This window comes from Sus scrofa, chromosome 14, assembly GCF_054392235.1.
Source record: "Sus scrofa isolate SSC_HxYL_T2T_F1_AM1 chromosome 14, Sscrofa_HxYL_maternal_Yorkshire_Landrace_v2.0, whole genome shotgun sequence".
Classification (NCBI taxonomy): Eukaryota; Metazoa; Chordata; class Mammalia; order Artiodactyla; family Suidae; genus Sus; species Sus scrofa.
In genome coordinates, this window is record NC_139396.1 from 40,822,657 (window position 1) to 40,846,282 (window position 23,626).

The following is a 23,626-nucleotide window of genomic DNA, read 5'->3' on the forward strand; positions in this document are numbered from 1 at the left end:
CTTGTTAGAATGTCATCACAAACACAAGAGATAACAAACACTGGTGCAGATATAGTTAAAAGGAAACCCCTGAGCACTATTAATAGTACTGTAAATTGATAGAGCCACCATGGAAAACAGTACGGCAGTTAAAAAGTTTAAAATAGAACTACCATATGATCCAGCAATTCCACTTCTGGAAATATATCCAAAGTCACCAAAACACTATATCAAAGAGATAGCTGCACGTGCACCCCTCTGTTCATACAAGTATTATTGACAGTAGTCAAGACATGGAAACAGCTATCATGGATGAACAGAAGTGTTGTGAAATATACATATATAATTCAGCCATAAAAAAACAAAGAAAATCCTGCCATATATGACAACATGGATAGACCTTGAGGTTTTTATGCTAAGTGAAGTAAGTCAGAAAGAAAATACTATCTAATGTCACTTACATGTGGAATTTTTAAAAAACCTCAATTCATAGGAAAAAAGACCAGATATGTGGTTACCAGAGGAAGGGAGTGAGGAGCGGGGAACTGATTGAATGCGTGTGGTCAAAAGGTTCAAACATCCTGTTATCAGATAAATATAAGTACTGCAGATGCAAGGTACAATGTGTTGACTACAGCTAAGGCTGCAGTGTTGTGCATTTGATGAGATTCTGAGTTCTCATCACAAGGATAAAAACTTTTTTCCTGGGTTTTTGTTTGTTTGTTTTGCTATGTATGAGATGATGGATGTTAACTAAATGTATCACAGTAACCATTTTACTATATAAGTCAGATCATTCTGCTGTACACTTTAAGCTTACACAGTTCTGTGTGTCAGTTATATCTTAATAAAACTGGAGAAAAAATCTTTAGAGTATCCCATTACACAAGAAAAATATTTTTTCATTGTTCATTAAATGCTTAGCTTTCCTCGGACAGCAGAAAGTATGCCATCATTGCCTAGAAGTCATGCCCACCTGCTAGAGGAAATATACCAATGGCTAGTGGTCTATTAACAGGCTGGTCTGAGACCCTGTCACCCTGAATCTGAAAAATTCACCTTTCTGGAGCACTCTGTATTCCAGGTTCTTAGCAAGGTGCTTGAAAACATTATGATTCCTTAATCAGCATTGTTGAAAATGAAGTTATTTTGCTGGGTTGAATATTCATTTATTCACTCACAGAGTTCTTGAGCTGCTCTGTGCAATGTTCGAAGGGCTGAGGAAAGAAAGCTCTGGGCACATATTAGGGTGGAGGGAAGAGACTGTACAAGTGAACCAGGAAACACATGGGCGTCAGATGGAGAAACTTTTCAGAAGAAGAAACTTTTCAGAAGAAGAAACTTTTCAGAAGAAACTTTCCAGAAGCACCTTTCATTGGGGCAGTTAGGGCTGGCCTCACTGGGCAGAGAGCTGGCGTGGCCAGAGCAGGTGCAGGGGAGGAGGGACAGGAGAGGTCAAGGGCTGCCAGGGCCAGACCTGTGGCCTGCGTAGGTCCCCGTAGGACTGGCTTTTATTCTGTATCTCCTGGGAACGAATGCAGAGATTTGAGCAGAGAAATGACATAGTCTGACTTTGTATTAACAGGATTTCTCTCACTGTCATATGGGGTAAGAACAGGAGCAAGGAGACAGTTAATGGCTTTGGCATAATCAGAGTGGCCAGGGCCTGTGGTTTGTTCCTGGTGACAGCAGGGTTGCTGGTGAGATGCAGCTAGGTACTGAATGTTCCAAAAGGGGCGGCCACGGAACCAGCTGTGGGTACAAACCACTGGACTTAATGGCCTGGTGGATGTATAACTACACCTTATCCCCATCCAGCTCACTTCCTCCCCAGTCGTAGCTCCTAATCCACCAGGCAAATTGTCACACAGCATAAGTGGAGCCTGCTCTCCTTAAGCAAGCTGACGCTGAAAACAATAGCATCCGCAGCTGTTCTCGCAGCAACAGCCAACAGTCTCCTCTCCCCCAGTCCACCTTCCCCTCTGGGATCTGATTGCTTCTCACTTCCCATGGAGGACTTGGGATAACCTTGCAGGAACTCCTGCTCATGTGCTGCAGACAGAACAACCTCTGCAAAAGCTGCATGGCTCGTGGTCTTCCCAAGACAGGTAAAATTTGCAAGTGACTCCTCCTCTTTGTGGTAATAAAATTCCTGATCTATGCAATGCCTTTTTCCCATTTCTCAAAACTGCATGTTAACAAAAGGTCACAAGCTGGCTCTGTTCCCTGTGTACTTTGCAAGGTAATAAGTTCTGAAAAGAAAAGCTTCACTGAAAGGTCAAGACACAAAATCTATTTTCCTGGCTATAAAATACTGAATATTTCCTTAGATTCCCGGACCATGCTTTAGTAGCCGAGATGACATCAACCTTCCTTCCAACTAATGAGAACGTTGAAGCATCAAAAGTCAGAGGAAAGGAAACAAAGCAAAATACCCAAAGGTCCTTCATCAGCTCAAACATCTGCGAAGTCACTTCCCTTCCGCATCCCACCTGAAAACATACACGCAGGACCACATGTACTTTCACTTGCCTTTGATACATAATGACACCGATTTATTTAAGATTTTCAAGCACACTTGACTTTAAATTTGAACACAATGAATTCCAGTATGAAAATTAATTCCATTTTATTTATTTTTTTAAGAGTTTTTTTTCTTTTTTTCCCACTGTACAGCAAGGGGGTCAGGTTATCCTTACATGTATACATTACAATTACATTTTTTCCCCCACCCTTTCTTCTGTTGCAACATGAGTATCTAGACATAGATCTCAATGCTATTCAGCAGGATCTCCTTGTAAATCTATTCTAAGTTGTGTCTGATAAGCCCAAGCTCCCGATCCCTTCCACTCCCTCCCCCTCCCATCAGGCAGCCACAAGTCTCTTAGAATCAAGTGTATGTTTCCCTTAAGGAGAAGCATCCCCAGGCAGAGATGAGCCTTTTTAACAAGACAGAGTTAGGATGACATGACCGGCAGACACATTCCAGACACCAAGGTCCCTCCAGGCTTCAGGCCCTTCACAAGGACTCTGTCCACCTCAGAGGGGGCCCCCCTCGCCACTGACCTAGACTAGAAACTTCCCCTTCCCAGGCGCTATGACACTCCTCCCTTCTATCAGGCGATTTCAGTGGCTGCTACAGTGGCCACAGCACCAGGTTTTTGTGCCAGGTCATTGCTATTTACTCCTCAGCAAAGACTTTCCTTTCTTTGTTAAGTCTCTAAGTCAAAAATTAATACCATTTTGCATTTGCTTCCTGTGTTTATCTTTCAAATACATGGCAAGAAGCCGCCTAAAGGATGGAAGGTTTCATCCTCTTTGCTAATCTTCACCATCTGGGGGAAAATCATGACAAAAGAAGCCACCAGGAGCAGCATGAGTTATGGGAACCCAAAACGGAGAGGGTAAACCTGCTCCAGAAGACACGGTGCTTCCTCTCTTGGGATACAGCCCTCTGGCATCTAAGTACCTCATGACCGAATGTACTTTCACATTGGGTTTTGGGTGTTTTGTCTTATTTTGTTTTTACAAGTATTGGGGATGCTGTAAGACCCTCTGCTTCAGTTCTCATCACCTTTACAAAATGTTGGAAAAGCTAATAACAATTTAAAATAGCTCTCCTTGCTTATTTTATCTCTGTAGAGTGAATAAAACGAATATAATGAAACTTTGCTATTTATTTATTTTTTTGACTGCACCCACAGCATACAGAAGTTCCTGGACCAGGGATCGAACCTGAGTCACAGCAATAAGCAGAGCCACAGCAGTGACAATACTGAATCCTTAACCTTCTGAGCCACCAGGAAACTCCATGTGACTTCTTTTTAAATTATACACTTTACACATGAAGATACATACAACTATATAGAAAAATAGCCACTTATCATAGAATGTAGAAAAATAATTCTTCATGCTTTATTTTTCTACCATTCTAATTGAAATTGGTAACATACATAAAATATATACTTTTTTTTTCTTAAAAACGTGCCCTTTTCCAAGCCATCAGATAAGGAATTCCATGGCAAATGGATACTTTATATGTTAGAAAAAATAAAACATATAATGAAACATGGCTTCAATAATGGTATAAAATCTAGAACTCCTTTGTCACATCTATGGAGACAAGAAATGATTCACTTATTTATCCCCAGTAGAAAAAAGTGCCCACCATTTATTAGGGCTCCATCAATATCGGTTTAATGAATACATTCACACTCTGAATTCATGCATCCCTTTACCAAGACTTGCCCAAAGCAGAGACTGAATGGTGGGTCTCTAACCATTCCTGCCACCAATTTGAACTTTGTAACAAAGTCCCTGGCACTGAAAATGCTTCTGCGTCTATCCAGTTGCAGTATGTTTCACACCAATCTGCTACAGTTCAGGTTTAAAAAGAAAACAACAACAACAAAAAAGCTCTTTCTGAATTCTTATTTTAGGAATCAAGAATTTGAACTCGAACTTGGCCATGATGGAGGGATAAGAGAAAATCAATGGAGGTAAACAAATAACTGGTAGAAATGAATGCTTCATTGATTATACACAGGCACACACTATTCCAGGAGATTTTTTTTCTAAGTAACCAATAACCTAGTTGGATATGGATTGGAAGACCCCATTTACTTGGTCTGTATGTAAGTTACAAAAAAATATTAACCCAGAGGCTTTCATATTTTTAGAAAGGAGGGAAGAAAGATTGCAAGGCAGGCAGGAAAACTATTCATTGTTTCTCAATTTTTCATCATTGCTAACCAATACCTATACCTGGTGATGGCTAAGGTGCTGCATAAGTCTAGTGGTTATTGAAATAAGTATTACTTGCTTCAACTGGTTGATACATAAGGTCACTAAGCTTCTAAGAACTCGAAGAAACCACCAAGGAGCAGTAGTCTGAAACAGTGTACTTAACAAAGTATGAGCTTAAGAACTCACAGGTAACCCAGTCTAGGTAATTCACTGAAGCAAACATTAAGCACACATGGCTTTAAATTTCCTTAATAAGACATCTATCCTTCTAACAGGTTGATTTTTCCAGGAAGTATGTATTTCATCAACAGATTTGAAAAACAAGAATTATTATTCTTATAAAAGATAGGTTTAACTATAGTTTTCATTCTACTATTTTACTCACATATTATTAAATTATCTTACCAGAAAATAGTGTCTTGGAAAGCATCTCAGCAATAATATGATGATGGTTTTGTGTATTCTAGCATACAACTCAGACAGCTGCCTCTGTGCCCTTTGAAGTTCTTCTAAGAGAAAGGTGGAGTAAGAGCAATAAAAAAACTTAGAGACGAAAATAAGAATTGCTTTCAAAAACCTTAAAAAAAAATCCAGCTGAGAATGAAATGAAGAAAATACCATATCAAAAAAACAAAGACTAGATGCTGTTTATTGATTCTTTTAAATGTTTTTATTATAGTTGATTTACAATGTTCTGTCAATTTCCACTGTACAGCAAAGTGACCCAACCATACATTTATATACATTTTTTTCACATTATCCTCCATCATGTTCCATTACAAGTGATTAGATATGGTTTCCTGTGCTATACAGTAGGACATCATTGCTTATCCACTCCAAATGCAATAGTTTGCATCTACTAACACCAAAATCCCTGTCCATCCCACTCCTTCCCCCTCCCCCTTGGCAACCACAAGTCTGTTCTCTATAGCCGTGCTTTTGTTTCTATTCTGTAGATAGGTTCATTTGTGCCATATATTAGCCTCCAGATACAAGTGATATCATATGGTATTTGTCTTTCTCTTTCCGACTTACTTCACTTAATATGAGAGTCTCTAGTTCCGTCCATGTTGCTGCAAATGGCATTATTTTGTTCTTTTTTCTGTGCTTCAAAGAAGCAAAATTTTATTCATATAAAAAGGAACAAAATATTGCTTCTTTGAAATGGAAGAAAACATTCTAAAAAATGAATGAGTTAAAGTGTATGTTTTTAAAAATCAGTAAATAAAATACTTTATTTTTATGTGACGATTATACTTATTGCATATCTAAGGCTTGACCTGATAAAATATACATAATAACAGCAAAACTGCAATAAAATAAAAATAAACACCCTCTTTGGGCAAGATTCATTATTATGTGCCATTATGGAGCATAAATAAATTCAATACATATTTGACAATTGTTTTCAGGTGGAGAGTTCAGGTTCTGTTTTAAGTGTTTTCCCTGAGTTATTTCTCATGATCACCACAACAATAGCATCATGAAACAGGTAATGTTATCGCCATGTTAAATAAGGATGATATTTGACATTATACTTTTCAAAGAACTTGGTGTTTAGAACATTCCTAAAAGGTAGTTTTCTAAGACTACTTTTGTAAGAAGGCAAATCCTGGAGGATTATTTATTAGTTCAATCTGTTAACTTCTACTCTTTCTCAAAAATAATTTGAAACAATATACAAAATATTGACTTGAAAGTTGAACAAATTGAAACAGTATTTCAAAACCCTGTCAATAAAACGTAAGCAGATAAATCTTAGGTAATTAGATAAATAGTTCCTAGGATCAGAAAGAAGTTTTGCCATGATTTCCTCATAGGAGACAAGTTTTGTTGGGGTTTTTTTGTTTGTTTTTTCCTGGAACAAAATTCTAAAAGACTGTCTCATATGGGGATTTATATAGGGCACATTAAATAATGTAATAGGCAGCGTCAGAGTAAATGAAGGAGCAAATTTCATAAGCCTCCTGCTTGCTGCGACCTCCATAAAACCTCAGAGCAGCCCAGGGAGGGCGTCTGGTAAGGGCAAACTCACTGCCAAGTACACCACTTTTCAGCCATTAGACTCTGACTCAAGGACACAGCTTCAAGCCTACTGAGGAGTCGGTGCCAACTATGGCCCTGAGACAGCCTTTTCTAATAATGCTTCCATAAAATAAGGCTGGAATGGGGCAGTTTGAGTTCAAATTTTGGATGAGAGCCTAGTCACCTCCTTGATTTGGGCTAAGGGTAGATTGCACCCTGCAGATACCGGGGAAGCTCAGACAGTGTCTTTTTTTTTTTTTTTTAGGGCCACACCTGTGGTATATGGAAGTTCCCAGGCTAGGTGTCGAATAGGAGCTGCAGCTGCTGGCCTACACCACAGCCACAGCCATGCCAAATCCAAGCAGCATCTGCAACCTACACCACAGGTCACAGCAACACCAAATCCTCAACCCACTGTGTAGGGCCAGGGATCAAACCCACATCCTCATGGATACTAGTCAGGTTCATTATCACTGAGCCACAGTGGGAACTCCTTGGCCGATGCCTTAACCCTAAGAGCACCCACCCACCCCTGCCTGGGAATCACTTCAGGTGGTCACTTCCAACCCACTCCTGGAGAGGTTATACTTAGTGCAATAGTAGAAACCAATGCTCATGAGAACTACACAATATTAGTTCAAAAAAAAATGCTCCATTCTCAGCATTTCTTTGTATTCCAAAACATAACACTTAATAAAGTGACTATAGTCACATAATTAAGAATCAACATTGTCCTAAAGATTATTTGGAAGATTGTGAATTCCAACGGTAAGGCAGAGATTACAATTCTTTAAATTCATATTCCAGTTTATTTTTATTTTTCCTTTTATGTCTAAGATTTTTATATTCTGTTTGAATATGCCATATCCTTTCCAAGTCTGTATTAACAGGTTCACCAGCATTGAGAAGTTTATAAATTCAGGAAAAAGGAGATTGTCATTTAAATAATTTAGATTGATGACATTACCCTGTGATTTCATTTTCTACATTCTTAGTAGAAAACAGATATTTCAATTCAACTGCATGAATTTTTACAGGCTGGAGAAAGCTGAAGACAGCAAAAGAGTAGACTCTTTGAAATCCCCAAAGCAGTAAAAGTCTCATGTCATAGGCTTAGCTGCTGCCTCAGCCAACCATAAAAGGAGGCTAAAGGCACTTTCTGAAAACTGCAGAAGTGACTGAAGGTGTGCATTGAACAAGTTTTTCCTCTGCAACAAAACTCAATTTTGTCTTATACTTCTAAACTGTTCACAGCTGCACTTACTTCAGCAAAACCTTCCAAATACTAAGTTTGTTCTTCTCATCTGTAAATCGAGTCCAGATAAGCTGGTTCTACAGCTCAGTATCAAAAAACACACGACCCAACCAGAAGATGGGTAGGAAACCTAAACAGGCATTTCTCCAAAGAAGACATACAGATGGTCAATAGGCACATGAAAAGATGCTCAGTATTGCTAATTATTAGAGAAATGCAAATCAAAACTGCAATGAGGTATCACCTCACACTGGTCAAAATGGCTATCATCAAAACGTCTACAAATAACAAATGCTGGAGAGGGTGTAGAGAAAAGGGAACCACCTTCCTACACTGCCGGTGGGAATATAAGTTGGTATACCCAGTATGAAGCACAATATGGAGGTCCCTCAAAAAAACTAAAAATAGAACTACCATATGATCCAGCTATCCCCCTCCTGGGCATATACCCAGAGAAAACTTTAATTTGAAAAGATACATGCACCCTTGTCTTCATAACAGCACTATTCATAATAGCCAAGACATGAAAGCAACCTAAATGTCCATCGACAGAGGAATGGATAAAGAAGATGTGGTGTGTATATACATACACACACACACACACACACACACACACACACATACACACACACACGGAATACTACTCAGCCATAAAAAAGAATGAAATGATGCCATTTGCAGCAACATGGATGGACCTAGAAATTATCATGCTAAGTGAAGATAGTCAGACAAAGACAAATATCATATGACATCACTTATATGTGGAATCTAAAGTATGGCACAAATGAACCTATCTATAAAACAGAAAAAGACCCACAGACATACAAAACAAACTTATGGTTACCAAAGGGGAAAGGAGGTGGGAGATAAATTAAGATTTGGAATTAATAGATAGATACACAACACTATATAAAATAGATAACTACCAGGACCTACTCTGTAGCAAAGGGAATTATATTCAGTATCTCATAATAATTTATAGTAGGAAAGAATCTGGAAAAGAATATATATGTGTGTGTAAGTGAATCACTTTGCTGATTTTAAATTTTTCAGGTTAATTTCACCTGAAATTAATACAACATCATAAATCAACTATGTTGTGATAAAAAGTCATTTTAAAAAAAAGAAAACATATATTCACATAACAACAACAACAAAAAGATAAGCTGGTTCTAGCCACTGTGTGTTGCCTGATTTTTTAAGCAAGGCAGGTAACTGCTAAGCTGAACATTCAGGACTCACCTGGTTCAATCAGAAAATAACTTTATTCTTTGCAGCACTGACCTTTAACTTACTCTGTGAGCCTAGTTCTTTATCTATCCCTGCATGAAATCTCTGAGAAAGTCCATAGCCTCTTCAATCACTGTTAGATAATAAGTTGCCCTCCATTCACCTTCAAGCAGAAGAATAGTCATAAATATCCAGCCTGCAATTTTCTAGAAGCCTGTTTTATTCAAAGTCAAGCATCTTGCCTGTCCTGGGTGAGACAAGCTTCAGAGGCTACAAGGGGCTTCATTCAACTTCTGTTCTACTTCCCCAACCTCAGTGCCTCTCCTGCCACTTATTTCCTAACTTTGACGTGGGCAGGTTTGGAACAGAGGGGAAAAGACAAGTGTGTTCGTGCTGGTTTCTCCCATTAGTTGCGGATGTGACCCTTATCCTCCAAGGGTAGGGCTGCCCACGGCTGACCCCTGTCCTTGGGTGGCAGGTGTGGTTTTCAATCCAGCCTGAGGACAACTGGCTCCACCTACAGAGGCAGCAATAAAGTCAACCCCATCTTCCCCTCACCCTCATCCCCGCCCCAGCACACACACACACACACCCTGCGCAGGCACGTTGGGTCCCTCTGTCCCCGGAAATCCAGGAAGCCCCCTCCACTGCAGAGTCCTCTGGAACAGGATTTAAAGTGGCTCCAGAACAGCTCTCTCCCCCCTGGGGACTCAACCTGGTCCAGAACACCCTTATGCACCACTGCCCCACAACCCACACCCGATTCAGATCCCAGGGTCTGCTCTGCGGACCACAGAGGGATCCGTCCCTTGCCTTAAGAAATGCTCGATTTTCCCAGCCCACTCCTGTACATCGCAGGCTGCTTGTGTCCTTTCGCTGATCATCTAGCGCCCTCTTCTGGACCTTCACTTCCCCAACGTCTTAGGCATTAGGTAAGATGCCTGAATCCAGAGCAGGCGCAGGGGCTCTCCTCTACACCCTCAAGGGCAGCAGGGATGCGTCTGTTAGGTGCTGTAATTTCTCCCTGATGTTAGATGCAAAGGAAGTAAGTTTTCCTACAGTATATTCCCCTTGCCCATCCTAGAGATGGATGGACATCTAAGGTTTCTGCCATGACATCAAAATTAAAGGAAAATCTCAGCGGCATCTCTCCTGGTATACTGGAAAAATGGAACTAAAACCCTCTGGGCTAGCTCCAACATCTCATTTATTCAAGGGAAAATATCCTCGATTTCTTATTTAGAGTTCAGTAAACTTCTCAGTTGAGCAGTCTTCCTGGGGAGCAGCTCCAGTTACCTCTACAAAGACTAGGTGAACCACTCCCTAAAGCAGCTGGTTCTCACTGAGGCATCTTGGTGCTTTCTGTTAATCCAGAGCATAAGCTCTTACACGAGGGGTGAAGGATCATCATTTTGAACGTATTTCCAGCGTTCCATTCATTGGGTTGCAGTTATTGCCAAAAATGCCGGAGCTGGGTGAGTGAGTGTGGACTCTAGATAAGCTGGCTGTCCCACTAGATTTAGTACTAGACTTGGGATACCCTAGATTCAGGATGCATATGGCTCACAGTTACAACGGCATCTCCTGCAATCTTGGCCCAAAAAGAGTACTGTGTTCCCAGCACTCACCACCAGAGCAAGCAGAGTCTGCTGTTCTGAGGGCCACCTGCTCCAAAATTGTCTGCAATCCCTGGTAAAGATGCACATTTCCATATGTGTCCCAAGACCCAGAAGCAGGAGTTCTAGGGCTCGAATGCTAGAAGCTGCAGATTGAAGAAACATTGCAAGTAATTCTATGCACACACAGCCAAGTGTGAGAGCCATGAGGCAGACAATCCAAGAAGTAAATGGCAGAGAAAGCACATTGTGTTTAAAGACCACATCTTTTTAAACCTTTCTCTGTGACTGCCTTGCCTGGTGGCCTCCTCCTCCTCCTGCCTCTTACACCTGAGGTGAACCTGACCAATCCAAAAGCAAAAGCACTGATGAAAGAGGCAGAAGAGAGAAAGAAGAGTCAAGAATTAGGATAACAGGAAACATTCTCACTAATCAGGTGGGTGTTAAAGATGCCACTATGGCTGTTGAAACAATAAATAAAAGTAACGGCCTATTATTTAAAATAACAAGGGTCACTGCAAAGATCTGAGAGTAGTGAACAGCAGTGTGTGTGTGTGTGTGTGTGTTGTCAGCAGCAACAAGGATCTTAAGGAAACTACATCTACAGCAGGAGTTTTTAATCACAGATATGTACTATCTTCTCAAAGCACGTAAATATGCCTTTTGAAATAAATTTTCTGAACATACATATGGGCAATAAATTCTAACACGGAGTGCGTCTGGCACAGCATCCTCCTCCCTTGGGCTCTAAGGGGTTGGTCCCAGGGTCGGAAGCCTCCTCTAGGATCATCTTTTCTTCTAGATGCAGAAGCTTTGACACATCTACTTGGAAGCTCTGATCATGAGCCGTTTCTTTGGTGAAATCTACATGCTTCACTGTCTAAAAGGGAACAGAGGAAGAAATCAAGCTTTTATTTTAGAAAATAGCTGGAAAGGAAAGGCACTCCCTGCTCCCACAGCGTCACGTCCTACCTACGTCACACAGGTAAACAATAAACACCCCTGTTAACCATAGCCCAGAACTAACAGTTACGTCAGTTCAAGCCCGAGGTAGCAGGCGCTGTGTGTCCTGGAGCACTGGCAGGGGTGGGCAAGATCTATCTGCCCACTTGTCGTGAGATCTGTGCCACTGGATTCTTTCCCAACAACCTGTACATTATGGGAATTCCATTCCTGACAGCTGCACGGGAAAGATGAACAAGGACCTTGATTTGGATGAAACACAGGAGAATGTAAGAGAGGAAATATGCTGAGTTCTGACAGTGTGCTCAAATCACCTTATGTCATTTAATGTTCACCCCATGCAGGAGATATGATTCATTTCACCGCTTTATTAGACTGGGAAGTCTGGTATGCAGGGAGGCTAAGCAGTTTGACCAATATCCATTTAAAAAGCAGTGAAGAAAGAGTCCACCCTATGGCGGTCTAAAAACCTCAGTTCCTCAGTGGATTAAGTATGATATTGGAGCTAAGCAGGACCCTATGGTCCTCCCCCCATGTCCTCCACCTGCCTTTTTTCTGTAGAAAAACTTTAGTCAAAGAATAAGTTTAATCAGAGAAGTGAGAAAATGCAGAAGCAAAGGAAAACAGTTAATGAGACCAAATACACATAGTCTAGTCATTAAGCAACATCAAGGACCTTTAGTTCCTCCTCAAAGGCTATAGATCATATTCTGAGCCATGTCCTGTGAGCTGTCTTGTAGATGTTGAAACCCCCACCAGGTGGAGGAAGTTAACTGCATGATGACCAGACTGTAGCCCTGCATAAGCTGCCACAATTCTGAGAACTGGCCTCAAGAAATTGGAAACAAACCAACCCTGGAGTTGAAAGTTAACTGGACTTAAAACAATCAAGAAGACGCTGGTCAGACCATCACATGACCAATCTCAAGGTGACTGTCAAAGCTGATTGTGCTGTTTCTGCATATAGCTGCCTCCCTCAGACTCTAAAAGCTCTCACCCACTGTTGTCAGTGTGAGGAGGTAGCTTTTAGACAGAAGTGTGCCTCCCTCCCCACCCCCCAGTTGCTGGCATTTGAAATAAAGAAAACTTGCCTTTCCACCAACCTTGCCCATTCATTGGCTTTAAAGCAGGGAGCAGCTGGATCCACTTTCAGTAACAATGTAATGAATGCATGCAAAGGCCTGGGTCAGAATTCAGTAAATGTTAGTTCCCTTCTTCCTTAAAAACGAGGCCTCCAGAGTCCCATGGGATAAAGCAGGATGAAATTGTCTATTTACAGCCTCAACTTCAACTCAGACTCCATAAGGGCAGAAACTGTCATGTTTACCGGGGAATGGAGAACACTTAGAACGGCGTCATGGTAGACGTCCACTACTCATCTGCCCAATATTAAGTGACTCAACAGTAAGATGAAAAAAGAGTGTTCAAGTTTCAACTCATCCAAAAGACCAAAGAAATGACTGGAAATCCTCAAAGGCAGCTAAAGGGACAAAGCTGGGCATTTTGACATAACCAGCTCATAGTGCTCACATTGCCCCCGCCCAAAGAGGCAGTTCAAATGAAAAGCACCGCTTTCTTTTCTTTCATTAACCAAGAAATCCTCAGCCTCTTTCTCCTCTTTCTCATGGAGACTGATTACAGATCCATCACCTCCTAACCCCTGTCCCTGCATCCACAGGCTACCATTGTGTCTGAGACCCACACACAGTGTGCACATGTGCACAAATGGAGTGCATGCATGACTGTGAATTCCCAAGTCTTTGTTGCAAAGGAAGTTACTGGGGTACAGCCCTTGGTAGTGTGTTTGAGGGCCAAGGGATGTCTGGGCTTTGACTTCTGGGTGTTTCCACGTGGACACAGCCTGAAGAACATGCAAATCTGTACATGGCTGCTCTGGTCAGTAACTAACTGGTAAAGCCCTCCCTGCTGCCCATCATGACCTCCATATACCAAGGAGCCCTGATCAATCTGAAGTTCACGTTCATGAATCCATGTTCTATTTGACTTCAACACACACACACACAAGTATACACACAGCTACCAATGAGCGTGGCTGGTCAGTGAGGGAAGAGAGCCAAACCAAAACCTGTGAAATCTAAGATGACACGCCAAGAAATCAGTCATTGGGAATGGAATGTTCCCTCCATGGTGAATGTTACTTCAACATTTCAATGTTCAATCAAATAAACTTCCCCACAGTTTTCTAAAACTTTCAGTCAGCGATTTCTGATGCATTTTTACCCTCAAAATTAATCCAGTCTCTGCTCTGACCAACAACTTCCATTATAACCAGCAGCATCAAATTGTTGATTTATTATCTGTTCCCACTCACCATAACACACCTTGGGTCCTTTCTAAAACCTCATGGGATTTACCTTGAGCCCACAAGGATAAGAAATAGGAACAAATCCACTGCAGTCACAGGAGGACCCAGGGCAATGTTACTTGTCGTCTTGAAAGAGCTCAGACCTTGCTTCCAGATTCAACTTCCTCTTGAACTTGGATGTCTGTTTTGCCTGGTTTGCGCTTTGGCAAGTTATCATTTCTCTTGCTTTAATGCAAACCCTGAAAAACGCCAACATAGCTGGACTTTTTACTGACTACATTTCAACAGAGCTCTGCTTTACTACCCTGTTGACTGCTTCGATTTGTCTTCATGACAGCAAGTTAAATAAGAGCACTATTTTTATACAGAGAAGAGGGATTTTTAAATGAAAAATGAGCAACATTAAATCTACAAAGGATTGTAGGAAACGAGTCCATTTTGTTTCTCTGAATTTTAAACACTGGGCGCTTTACTCTTTAAATCAGTGGACACCCATCTGCATGTTTGAAAAGTGTACTTTCCAAAGGCAGGTTGAACAACTAAAGTTTGTCTTTTGGACCATACAACCCACTCCCTGATTGGACAGGATTTTTTAGTTTATTTATTTATTTATTTATTTGGTCTTTCTAAGGCCGCACCCACGGCATATGGAGATTCCCAGGCTAGGGGTCTAATTGGACTTACACCTCCAGCCTACACCACAGCCACAGCAACGCCAGATCTGAGCCACATCTGCGACCTACACCTCAGGTCACGGCAACGCCGGATCCTTAACCCACTGAGCAAGGCCAGGGATTGAACCTGCAACCTCATGGTTCCTAGTCGGATTCATTAACCACTGAGCCATGACAGGAAATCCAAAGACAGGATTTTTTTAGGTAGCAGATGTTGGATTGGCTTGGGGCATCAGGATATTCATGCCAAAATAGATTCTAGAACTTCCTTGAGGAAATGACAATACAGACAACTAAATACCCCTTCCCCTTAACTTCCAGGCAACATATTAACAAATATCAATGCAAAAATGATCTGATCTAACCTACCTAACCTCTACTCTCTGCCTCCCACTAGTTTCTCACTCATGACATAGAATGTAATGTTCTCATTACGGAAGAATAAACAAGAATTACCTGCCTCCCTAAGAAAAGAAACACTTTGATTAAGGAAGGAAAAGAAGGCGGATAGAGACGATGAGAGCTCAAAGTCCTTAACCCCACCCACACAAAGCTCCATGCTCAGGGCTGGCAGGACATTGGAAGACAGACCATCTTGTGCTCCTTGTGTTTTGCGTATTTTAATGTGACATCTCCATAAGAAAGACAGTCCTTCCCCTCAAAAATAAGAGTGAAAAGGAAGAGGAGGACTAGCTCCAATCCGTCAACTACTCATTGTTCTGCTTCCATTCTGGTGGTTTCTAACCTGGGAAGACAGTCCACGATCTCAGATTGGACAAAAATTCCTCTTTAGGAGTTCCTTTTGTGGCTCAGTGGTAACAAACACAGCTATGGCTTGGATCTGGCATTGCTGTGGCTATGGTGTAAGCCAGCAGCTACAGCTCTGATTCAACCCCTAGCCTGGGAACCATATGCCACAGGTGTGGCCCTAAAAAAATGAAAAGGAAAGAAAAAATGAAAAAAAATTCTCTTTATTCCTATAAATGCCTGGAGGTGAAACTGAGCATTGCATTCAATTATAAATGTGGAGAAGAAGTATTAGTGTTATCTGTCACTTTGTCACAAATAGCACGGGTATTTTCATATCACACAATGGTATCACAGATATCTCAAAATATTATTTATGCTCGTGCCTAATTTGAAATTGTGGTAGTTATTAAACCCAGATCCAGATTGCATCCAACTCTCTTGTTAGCCAAATACTGGATCATTCCTCATCCCATAGTCATTCAGTTATTAGTGAAATCACATACAGGCAAACTGATGCCCAGACAATGACTTTGTTTTCCAGCATTCCACATCTACAATAGTTTATTGACCAAAGTCAGAAGAAGAAAAAAATGTTAGTTTCACAAATCTGGATTGTTTGAATTTCAATTCTTAACCCTCTGTAAGACACTACAACTCATGAAATGTGAATAGTTCACAGTCCACAAGCACTCAGCTTCCACAGTGATAAACACTGAAGGATCACACTGAACTTTAACCTGTCTCTATTTTAAGTGGTTTATCCTGTCAATTAATATATGAATATGGATGTTTGTATTTTGCTGTATCACAAACTTGTATTCACAGGCTTTACCAGACTGCTCAGCCATGTCAGTATTAGGTCCCTACCCTGCTGTTTCAAATTACCACAAATTTACAGGCTTAAAAAACACAGGTTGATTATTTTGCAGATCGAAGGACACAAATCTGAAAACTGGTGCCATGAAGCTAAAATCAAGGTGTCAGCTGGGCTCCAACCCCTTCTGGAGGCTTCAGTGGAGAATCGGTTTCCAACTCCTGAGACATCACATTTCATGGCGCATGTCAGCAATCACAGCACTGTGAAATCTTCTCCCATCCTTCTCACTCCTGTCTAACCACACAATGTCCCTCTTTCCTGTAAGAGGAAACTTGTAATTTCATTGGGATAACTCAGATAACCCAAGATAATCTTACCTGCATCTGCAAAGTCCTCTTTGCCACATACAATAACGTTTTTCACAGGTACCAGGGACTCAGACACAGATATATCTTGGGGGTGGGGGGAGGGAAGAGGTTACAACACAAAAGAATGTCCTGTGCTCTTCAATGTTGTTGAAAATCTTATTTAGCTCGTAACTTCTCTTGAGAATTACAGTCACACTCTAGGGAATAGGGTGACATTGTAATCACAAAATCTGTTAAATAACAAGCCGAAAAACTCAATGGAGCATGACAATACACATAGATATAAGAGGTTGAAAGTCTAGAATTTATACAAAATTGGCACAATGTCATGTATAAAGGAAAATGATTTCAAGGAGCGCACCCCCCTTAGATCCTTCTGAGAAATCAATGGTAAAGCTTCAGGGAACAAATTCAGAATGCTTTTCTTTTCCCCAACAAGAGGACACCTGGACAATCTGTCCATAAATCAAGGTCAAAGCTGACTGACAACAGCAGCACTGCAAAAGGTTGTTTTAAGAGTTAAATTTTATTTCTTTTCAATTTTATGAAATGTCTTTCAACTTGCCCCATTATGGTGGAAAATGTATACAGTGGTTCATTCTCTCACACACATCATATTCTCCCTCTCTCTCTTCCTTGCCAAACAAATACTGATACATTTACTCAATATTTTAGATGTTTAAAAACTAAAACAAAATGTGAAAGTAGAGTATCAAGTGTTTATAACTGATCAATTCAGTCTGGAACCCCCTACTCTTGTTCCCACCTAAGAAAAGAGGTTGGAGCTAGTGAGCTTCCAAGGGCCAGATTTGATGGCAGGAAATCATTCTTATTTCTTCAACCTTGAGTGGATGGCCTCTGCTGTGTTCTTCCATAAATATGTCATTCTACAATGCACTTACAACTGTAAGGTGCCCCACATTCTCTGAGAGATTAGCAGTGACTACCTTCAAATGATAACCATTAACATGAATTGTTTTAACCCTGTAGTGTGTTTACATGATATTATTCTTAGGGCTGCACCCAAGGCATATGGAGGTCCCCAGGCTAGAAGTTGAATGGGAGCTGCAGCCGCCAGCCTACGCCACAGCCACAGCAACGCCAGCTCCAAGCCGTGTCTGTGACCTACACCACAGCTCACAGCAACGCCGGACCCTTAGCCCACTAAGGGATCAAACTCGAATCCTCATGGATCCTAGTTGGGTTTGCTAACCACTGAGCCATGAGAGAACTCCCATGTTTACATGATTTTAAAGCTTTGAAATATCTATGTGAAGTAGATCATAGTTCTCTTATAATAATAATTTTATTATTATAAGTGTATTTATACACACCCCTCATATACATATACATCATGAGAAAAAGTCAGATTTCTCTTTTAAAAAAGAACAAAGTAGCAGAAATGCCCCTGCTCACTGATGTAAATGGTTGTAATGCTACATACAGCTCAGGCAGACAAAGTTTCAGCGACTTTTTACCTTGTTGCCTTTTATTACAAAGCTGCGGGCAGACTTCATTTGACTCGAAGAGAAATCACATTATTAGTCTCAAAATAAAATAATTTAATAGAAAAGAAGTCTCCAGATATTATTAAACACTTTTGTAGAGTCATGGTTTCTTAATCAAACTTGAAATTTTCTTAAATCCAATGGACTTTAATAGCCAATTTTTGTCCTCTCCCTCATTTACATACAAATTCTTTTCTCCTACTTAAATGCCATCAAGTTATCTTAAATTAGTGATGAGGCGGGACAATAGGAACAGTGGAAGAGTCTAGGAGATAAAATACTCATTGCTTTTGCAGCTCAGTGGAGCTGATGGCCTTGGGTACTGTGCTGTTAACAAAGGAAGCTGGGAAGGGGCCTCTGCCCCCCACCCCCATCTGCATCCTGGGCACAACTGTCTCCCTGAACAACTTCCTACACTTAGCGCCATGTCAAGATTATGACTTTAGATAATTGTGCACCCCATGTTAAATATGTGAAATGAAGAGTTTGTTTCTGTATTTGTTTACTTGCTTTCACTGTTAATTACTAGGAGAAAAGTTAAAAGAAATCTAGGGAGCTGGTGGCACAAAGGTGCAGGGGCGGGTGGGCAGGAACCCCAAGTCCTGGTCTCAGGTGGACAATGACCACTATCCACCTCTTATGGGAACTTAAGTGAATTATTGCTTCTCGGGGCCTCAATCACCTCACTTTTTTCTCAGAAACACTTTTGTTCCTCTGATATAATGATCTAAGAATTGTAATTTGTACAGTTCACAAAAAAGAGGGTAATTATTTAGTAAACATGGATGTACCTTAATTATATGACCTTTCAGGCAAGGTTTGCATATACTTCTCCTGGGTATCTGTAAAGATGTCTTTATTTCAACCATGTCAGCTAATATTCACAACTTGTATCTGTTGCTACTATGAAGATACATCAGGATTTTACTGAACTGTCATCTTTTTAACCTTAAAAAACCAATGGAATAATACTCAGCCATTAAAAAGAATGAAATACCAGCATTTTTTGCAACATGGATGGACCTAGAAATTATCATGCTAAGTGAAGTCAGCCATACAATGAGACACCAACATTAAATGCTTTTACTGACATGTGGAATCTGAAGAAAGGACAGACTGAACTTCTTTGCAGAATAGATGCTGACTCACAGACATTGAAAAACTTATGGTCTCTGGAGGGGACAGTTTGGGGGGTGGGGGGATGTGGGCTGTGGGATGGAAATCCTGTGAAATCAGATTGTTATGATCATTATACAACTACAGATGTGATAAATTCATTTGAGTAATAAAAAAATGGGAAAAAAAAGTTAAAAAAAAAAACCATTGGCTCAACTATTTTTTTTTCTTTTTTTTTTTTTTTATTATTTTCCCACTGTACAGCAAGGGGGTCAGGTTATCCTTAGATGTATACATTGCAGTTACAGTTTTTTCCCCCACCCTTTCTTCTGTTGCAACATGAGTATCTAGACATAGTTCTCAATGCTATTCAGCAGGATCTCCTTGTAAACCTATTCTAGGTTGTGTCTGATAAGCCCAAGCTCCCAATCCCTCCCACTCCCTCCCCCTCCCATCAGGCAACCACAAGTCTCTTCTCCAAGTCCATGATTTTCTTTTCTGAGGAGATGTTCATTTGTGCTGGATATTAGATTCCAGTTATAAGGGATATCATATGGTATTTGGCTTTGTCTTTCTGGCTCATTTCACTCAGGATGAGATTCTCTAGTTCCATCCATGTTGCTGCAAATGGCATTATGCCATCCTTTTTGATGGCTGAGTAGTATTCCATTGTGTATATATACCACTTCTTCCGAATCCAATCATCTGTCGATGGACATTTGGGTTGTTTCCATGTCCTGGCTATTGTGAATAGTGCTGCAATGAACAAGCGGGTGCATGTGTCTCTTTTAAGTAGAGCTTTGTCCAGATATATGCCCAAGAGTGGGATTGCAGGGTCATATGGAAGATCTATGTATAGATTTCTAAGATATCTCCAAACTGTTCTCCATAGTGGCTGTACCAGTTTCCATTCCCACCAGCAGTGCAGGAGGGTTCCCTTTTCTCCACAGCCCCTCCAGCACTTGTTATTTGTGGATTTATTAATGATGGCCATTCTGACTGGTGTGAGGTGGTATCTCATGGTAGTTTTGATTTGCATTTCTCTTATAATCAGCGATGCTGAGCATTTTTTCATGTGTTTGTTGGCCATCTGTATATCTTCTTTGGAGAAATGTCTATTCAGGTCTTTTGCCCATTTTTCCATTGATTGATTGGCTTTTTTGCTGTTGGGTTGTATAAGTTGCTTATATATTCTAGAGATTAAGCCCTTGTCCGTTGCATCATTTGAAACTATTTTCTCCCATTCTGTAAGTTGTCTTTTTGTTTTCTTTTTGGTTTCCTTTGCTGTGCAAAAGCTTTTCAGTTTGATGAGGTCCCATGGGTTTATTTTTGCTCTAATTTCTATTGCTTTGGGAGACTGACCTGAGAAAATATTCATGATGTTGATGTCAGAGAGTGTTTTGCCTATGTTTTCCTCTAGGAGTTTGATGGTGTCCTGTCGTATATTTAAGTCTTTCAGCCATTTGGAGTTTATTTTTGTGCATGGTGTGAGGGTGTGTTCTAGTTTCATTGCTTTGCATGCAGCTGTCCAGGTTTCCCAGCAATGCTTGCTGAATAGACTTTCCTTTTCCCATTTTATGTTCTTGCCTCCCTTGTCAAAGATTAATTGACCATAGGTGTCAGGGTTTATTTCCGGATTCTCTATTCTGTTCCATTGGTCTGTCTGTCTGTTTTGGTACCAATACCACACTGTTTTGATGACTGTGGCTTTGTAGTATTTCTTGAAGTCTGGGAGAGTTATGCCTCCTGCTTGGTTTTTGTTTCTCAGGATTGCTTTGGCGATTCTGGGTCTTTTGTGGTTCCATATAAATGTTTGGATTGTTTGTTCTAGTTCTGTGAAAAATGTCATGGGTCATTTGATAGGGATTGCATTGAATCTGTAGATTGCTTTGGGTAGTATGGCCATTTTCACAATATTGATTTTCCCAATCCAGGAACGTGGAATATCTTTCCATTTCTTTACATCTTCTTTGATTTCTTTGATGAAAGTTTTATAGTTCTCGGCATATAGGTCCTTTACCTCTTTGGTCAGGTGTATTCCGAGGTATTTGATTTTGTGAGGTACAATTTTAAAAGGTATCATATTTTTGTATTCCTTTTCTGATGCTTCATTGCTGGTATACAGAAATGCAACTGACTTCTGAATGTTAATCTTATATCCTGCCACTTTGCTGAATTTATTAATCAGTTCAAGGAGTTTTGGGGTTGAGTCCTTAGGGTTTTCTAGGTATAGTATCATATCATCTGCATACAGTGACAGTTTGATCTCTTCTCTTCCTATATGGATGCCTTTTATTTCTTTTGTTTGTCTAATTGCTGTGGCTAGGACTTCCAAAACTATGTCGAAGAGCAGTGGTGAGAGTGGGCATCCCTGTCTTGTTCCAGATTTGAGTGAGAAGGCTTTCAGTTTTTCCCCATTGAGTATTATATTTGCTGTGGGTTTATCATAAATGGCTTTGATTATATTCAGGAATGTTCCCTCTATACCCACTTTGGCGAGGGTCTTGATCATGAATGGATGTTGAACTTTGCCAAATGCTTTTTCTGTGTCTATTGAGATGATCATATGATTTTTGACCTTTTTTCTGTTAATGTGGTGTATGATGCTGATTGATTTGCGTATGTTGAACCATCCTTGTGAACCTGGGATGAACCCAACCTGGTCATGGTGTATAATTTTTTTGGTATGTTGTTGGATTCGGTTGGCTAAGATTTTGTTGAGAATTTTTGCATCTATATTCATCAATGATATTGGCTGATAGTTTTCTTTTTTGGTGGTATCTCTATCTGGTTTTGGAATGAGGGTGATGGTGGCCTCATAGAATGTCTTTGGGAGTATTCCTTCTTCTTCAACCTTTTGAAAGAGTTTCAGGTGATGGGCAACAGTTCCCTTTTTATATGTTTGACAGAATTCACCTGTGAAGCCATCTGGTCCTGGACTTTTATTTGTAGGGAGTGATTTTATGACCTCTTCAATTTCATTTCTAGTGATTGGTCTGTTCAGTTGGTCTGTTTCTACTTGATTCAGTTTTGGCAGGCTGTAAGATTCTAGAAAATTGTCCATTTCTTCCAGATTGTCAAACTTGTTCCCATACAGTTGTTCATAGTATTCTCTTATGGTTTTTTGTATTTCTGCTGTATCCGTTGTGATTTCTCCTTTTTCATTTATAATTTTGGCTATTTGGGTTCTTTCTCTCCTCTTTTTAGTGAGTCTGGCCAGGGGTTTGTCAATTTTGTTCACCTTTTCAAAGAACCAGCTCTTGGTTTTATTAATTTTCTCTATTGTTTTTTGAGTCTCTATTTTATTGATTTCTTCTTTGATCTTTATAATTTCCTTCCTTCTGCTGACTTTAGGACTTTTTTGTTCTTCTTTTTCTAATTCATTTAGGTGGAGGGTTAAGTTGTCAATTTGGGATCTTTCTTCTTTTTGGAGAAAGGCCTGGATTGCTATAAATTTCCCTCTGAGCACTGCTTTCGCAGCATCCCATAGATTTTGAGAGATTGTGTCTTCATTATCATTTGTTTCAAGGTAGTTTTTAATTTCCTTTTTGATTTCCTCATTGACCCATTGGTTTTTTAGTAGCATGTTGTTGAGTCTCCATGGAGTAGGTTTTTTCTCTTTCCTTTTCCCATGGTTGATTTCTAATTTCATGGCATTGTGGTCAGAGAAGATACTTGAGATGATTTCTACGCTCCTAAATTTATTGAGATTCGCTTTGTGGTCGATTCTTGAGAATGTTCCATGAGCATTTGAGAAGAATGTGTATTCTGATTTTTTTGGATGTAGTATCCTGAAGATATCAATTAAGTCTAACTTTTCTATTGTTTCCTTTAGGATCTCTGTTACTTTATTGGTTTTCTGTCTAGAGGATCTGTCCATTGATGTGAGGGGGGTATTAAGGTCTCCTACTATGATTGTATTCTCATCAATATCTCCCTTTATGTCTGTTAATATTTGTTGTGTGTATCTGGGTGCTCCTATGTTTGGGGCATATATGTTGATGATAGTAACATCCTCTCCTTGGATGGATCCCTTAATCATTAAATAGTGTCCTTCTTTGTCTTTCTTTATGTCTTTTATTTTAAAGTCTATTTTGTCTGATATGAGCGTTGCGACTCCTGCTTTTCTGTCATGTCGATTGGTGTGAAATATTTTTCCCCACCCTTTCACTTTCCATCTATATGTATATTTTGTCCTAAGGTGAGTTTCTTGTAGGCAGCATATTGAAGGTTTTTGCCTTTTTATCCACTCA

General features: G+C 40.2%; 1 protein-coding gene and 1 long non-coding RNA gene across 5 annotated transcripts in view; both read right to left on the reverse strand.

Moving 5' to 3' along the window:
* The window catches only part of LOC110256746 (uncharacterized), a 437,041-nt gene that overhangs the window by 329,812 nt on the left and 83,603 nt on the right, over positions 1–23,626 (reverse strand). The gene's annotated exons all lie outside the window — the stretch shown is intronic.
* The window catches only part of LOC146396506 (uncharacterized), a 229,565-nt gene that overhangs the window by 37,490 nt on the left and 168,449 nt on the right, over positions 1–23,626 (reverse strand). Inside the window, exon 5 of one of the 2 annotated variants that reach the window (XR_014826584.1) lies at positions 5,131–5,234. This is a non-coding gene — a long non-coding RNA (uncharacterized LOC146396506). Of the gene's footprint in view, positions 1–5,130; positions 5,235–11,455; positions 11,732–23,626 lie in introns of those variants that run through there. The other variant, XR_014826583.1, reaches the window with a different exon arrangement.